The sequence below is a fragment of the Cheilinus undulatus genome, linkage group 5 (assembly GCF_018320785.1).
Source record: "Cheilinus undulatus linkage group 5, ASM1832078v1, whole genome shotgun sequence".
Lineage (NCBI taxonomy): Eukaryota > Metazoa > Chordata > Actinopteri > Labriformes > Labridae > Cheilinus > Cheilinus undulatus.
The window spans coordinates 166,236-170,862 of NC_054869.1; the positions used below are offsets into that span (position 1 = coordinate 166,236).

General features: G+C 40.3%; 1 long non-coding RNA gene across 1 annotated transcript; it reads left to right on the forward strand.

The window, feature by feature from the left end:
• The first annotated feature begins 217 nt into the window (after positions 1–217).
• Positions 218–4,377, forward strand: LOC121510274. Its single transcript, XR_005991928.1, has 3 exons — positions 218–688; positions 951–1,105; positions 2,366–4,377. It is a non-coding gene; the product is annotated as an uncharacterized LOC121510274 (long non-coding RNA).
• The last annotated feature ends 250 nt before the right edge of the window (positions 4,378–4,627 follow it).

A 4,627-nucleotide genomic window follows, 5' to 3' on the forward strand; every position in this document is an offset into this window, starting at 1 on the left:
GGAGATTAGCCACAGCTCCATGGTTATAAACTTCTTGATTATATTACACACAGTGGACAAAGGAATCTCAGGATCTCTGGAGATGGTCTTTAACCTTGAGATTGTTCAGATTTTTCCACAGTTTTGCTTCTTAAGTCCTCAGACAGTTCTGGGCTCCTCTTTCTGCTCTGCTCTGTGGAGCTCTATCTGCAGCAACATTTCATCTTTTTAAAAGTCATTTTCAGGTTTCAGAAAGATGCTGTCGTCTCGTTCTCCACCAGGGGGCAGTGTAACTTCAGGCAGAGACGATCCTGCAGCTGATGGAGAATTAGAACAAGACTGAAGTTTTCATTTGAACTCAACAACAACAGAAGAAACAAACTCAAAGACAGAAGAGAATCAGGAAAGAGCTCCCCTTGGTTAATGTTAACATTAATGTTTGCAATCATGGAACTGATCACAAATATACAATCAATGTTTTATGGAACTGACGCAAACTGAATAAATAAAAAGTTGATTGCAAAAAAAAAATTATCTCGACATAAAGATCGTTTTCTCGTGATAACGAATTAATTAATAATGAGTTTGTCTTGATTTCAACCTACAAGAGCTGCCACTACCTCAGTTTGTTGACCGGGTTTGTTTGGGGGCCACCGGTCAGCAGATGAGAGGCTGATGAACTTCCATCTATCCGGCTGCTTCAGTTAAGGTAATGTAAATGTAGGCTAACGTTAACTTTACCATGTAATGTGAAATGTAACACGTTTATTAAGTCATTTAACAGTGCTTAGATACGTGTCGTGTTTATTATTATGGTTTGTGGCACAGCATTACAATGGTCAACTCAAAATGTGGCCGTTAAATAATCCGAAGAACTATGACAGCCCTTTTGTATAAGGGCCAGCAGTCAAGAGTTCAACAACTTTTTTGCAGCTGCTAACAATGACTACATTTACTGTTGAATCCTACAGATCGCCACGGACCAGTTTCTGTCAGCCTTGAGAGAAAGGGGTGTTCCTGAGGAGAACCTGGCAAGAAGTAGCTACGTGATCTAAGTCAGCATTCAACGGCATTGGCTGCTAATGCTAAAGTGACAAATGAAGAACTATTTTGGTCCAATTTGGTTGTAAGTCTGTAGAATCATAAATATGAATATGACGGACATTGATAATGGCATAATACCTGCATTTACCTGCACAAGATGGACATGAAATGGTTTCTATGACCTAAATGAATACTGGTAACTACTAAAAAGGTTGGACACACACCCTTGCTGTTAAAAACAGATAAACAATAACAGCTATGACCAGTGTAAGAACAGAATAGAAACTTTATTTGTCTGAAAACAAAGGGTACAGAAATTTATCTTAATTTATCTTGAGAGGTTTTATGATCTGTAATGGAGTTGTTATCACACTGGTTGAACTGGTGGCTCAGTTGGTGTCCAGCCTAAACCAGCTAATCTCATTCTGCTTGTAGAGGAGAAACTCTAGTAATGTTCAGACTGGGCACCATTTCAAGGTTTATCGGCAGGTTCCCGCTGGTGTGCAGGCTAGAACGAGTCAGAGTACATGGGTAAGAAAAGGCTGAGAGGTTGATGTGCTCTCAGTTTTCTTTCTTTTCTGCAGCACACTGGCGTAACAGTGATGAGTGGGTTTTCTACAAAAACAATAACAAAAATACACCATGTTAGATGTTACATGTTAGCTCACGTAGCTCAGAATTACATAATAATGATATACATAATAATACATACATGCATACATTCCATTCTCACTGAAACAAACACAAACTCAAAACCCTCTTTACTCAGATACATGTAGCCGTGTAGTTCATTCATTTAAATGTGATTTTGTGTGAGATTGTTCTCAAAGTTGTCCAATGTGTTCTTTGTTTTCTTTTGAGTGTAACGTTGTGAAATGAGTAAAATGTGAAGCACATTTTCAGTGAGCTGCACAGTAACATGCTGCTGCAGATTTTGGTCACAAGGTGGAATATTGACTCCTGTCACGAGTATAAAACGAATATTTTTCCTTCCAAAAGGTTCCTTCAGTGTTTTTCAAATAGAAAGGTTCTTGATATAGACAGAGGAGGGCAGAGTAGCCAAAAATTGTACTCAAGTAAAGGTATTTTTACATTGGAACAAAATAACACAGGTAAAGGTAACAAGTATTTGCATTAAAAGTACAATTTATCCAAAAAGTTACTCAAGTAAATGTAACAGAGTAAATGTAACTCGTTACTACATTTGGATATAGGGAAGAAAAGTGTTCTCTAGAGTCAAACGGTCAGTCTCTGTGTGATGAGCCCTTTTAGAGCCTTCTTTTTCTCAGTATGATGGTTACCAGGAGGTGAATATGACATTATATCTGCTTCTGTGTTTTAGATCGATCAAGACATGGTAAAGTTCCTTGGAGAAGACAAACTACCTTTATTCCTGGATATGGAGACCGTGTCTTTGCCAGAAACTGGAAGGAGTTATCATGAAGTGAAAGGATAGAGGTTACAGAGCAAAGGAAACAAACTTTGATAAACAGACTGAGAGAAGATGAAACGTCCATCCACCACCCCAGCCACAGCAACCAGCCCCTTTAACTCTAAGCCTACGCTTACTGGAAATAAGAATGCAGAGAAGAAGACAAGGAAAACAGAACTTGGCTGGTTGAACTACCAAGATTCTGTGTACAAACAAGCAAGACGGCCTACCGGGGGTGGAACAAGAGAGATAGTTGTAAGCAAAGATGATACTGTATCCACCATTCTTGAAAAAGGTTAAACACTTTTTTCCTCAACGGTACATCGACTCTGAGTGCATGCTATCTGTCACTGGTTCTGAGGAGCCCCTTGAGGGTAGTGTCACAGTTGAAAGTCTGTTAGAGCAAACTAATTACAAGATCATCAGACTATACATCTGCACAAAGCCAAAAGATTGTAGTGATTCTGAGCTTAGTGATGCCCTTTTCACCTGACACATCCAGCACACTTGGGTCAGCTACACATGCATCTCCATCCTCATCCAGCCATCACTGCTCTCCCCCACTCCTGCCAAAAGACCTCGGTCCAGCAGTAGGCCTCTGTCTCGGATCAGTCCCAATACTACCTCAACTCTCCAAACTACTCCTGCTTCTCAAACAGCAGGCCAGCCTCTTACAGATCTGTACAGTGATGATGAAGTTATTGTACTTGGATATGACACCAACATGCCTTGTGAACTTGTCCATGGTCTTGCCTCTACACGTCAAGACCACAGTAAGTCCAGATTCCTGGCCAGTTAACAGCCAACAAGAAAGCGGCGCAAACACAGTCTTTGAAAATCAATTGGAAGCAGCAGTGGAAGCTGAGATGGAAGAAGATATTCACATGGGGGCTTCTGAGCAGGCTTCAGGTTCCACCAGCACGGTGGCCACTGATTTCCAGAGAATATAGTCATTGTGATCCGCAACGCACATTGTCTTGTGGATATGATTGAAGCATTTACAGACAACTGCATACTGGATGCTAATATTTCAATCAGGCGTGTGCTTGAACGTGGCGAGGTTGAGGCTGGAGTTGGGAGTGGGGTCACCAGAGACTGCCTCACTGATTGCTGGGATATTTTTTATGCAACAAAGACCTGCGGAACTAACTACAAGATCCCAGTTTTGCAGTTTGGCCTACTCCTCAGGTACTGCACAGGGTCTGACTTGTTCCTATCTAAGACCATTAAAGTCACATTCACAGCAGAACAGCCACAGTTTGCAACGGGGGCGGATTCATCTCTGTGCTGAAGAGTGGAGTGTGGGTGATGGATTTGGCCTAAAAAGGCTGTGTTTGCTTAGACAGCAAATGAAAACTGCACACACACACACACACACACATTCAGAAGTTTAGCAGCATCATCTTTTATATCCACAAGTTCTACATGTGGAGGTCGTTGTAGTAGAAGGAGGTTGATTTCTGTTTTCAGTGTATGACCTCTGTAAAATTCAAATATGACAGCTGAAGGCACTGGAAAAGGTCACACTAAAGTTAATATTTCAACAAAGACAATTTATTTACAAAAAATAGAAATGTGACACTGTACTCTTGGCCAAGTTGTATGTAATAACCGGCCAACTGTTTGTGGTTGATGTTTTTCCAGTGTTGTTAAAATTAAACCTTCACATAGTTCATAAAAGGAAGCATCAATCTTTCCAAGACTGCATGGAGGCAGGGAAGGACGTGGAAGTGTGTTAGACTTGAGGGGGATTATTTTAAAGGGGAAAACTTGTAGTTTGTAGTTTAGACTTGAAGACATTTTTGTGACCCCAGTCCTGTTTCTTTTCTGACACACCTCCTATGTTGGCCTATATGCATTTCATTTATATGCCAATTTTGAGAAATGATTTTGTTTTACTTAATTTGATTTAGGACAGTGCAGTGCCCCCCCCCCACTGGCCTATGAGTTTGCAATATTTGCAAAGAAACTGTTTCATCAATGAAAAGGTTTCAACTGTTTGTAATTTTCTCTGTCTTAACTGTGTTAATGTGTCAACTAAGATTTTGTTAGTGGATCAGTCAGTTCTAATGCTTTATTATCATGCTGAATTAGTAATTTCCTGGAAGATTACAAGGACATCTTTGATAAGCAGGATATTTAAGGAGGTCCTTTAGAATTATTGCATGTGGG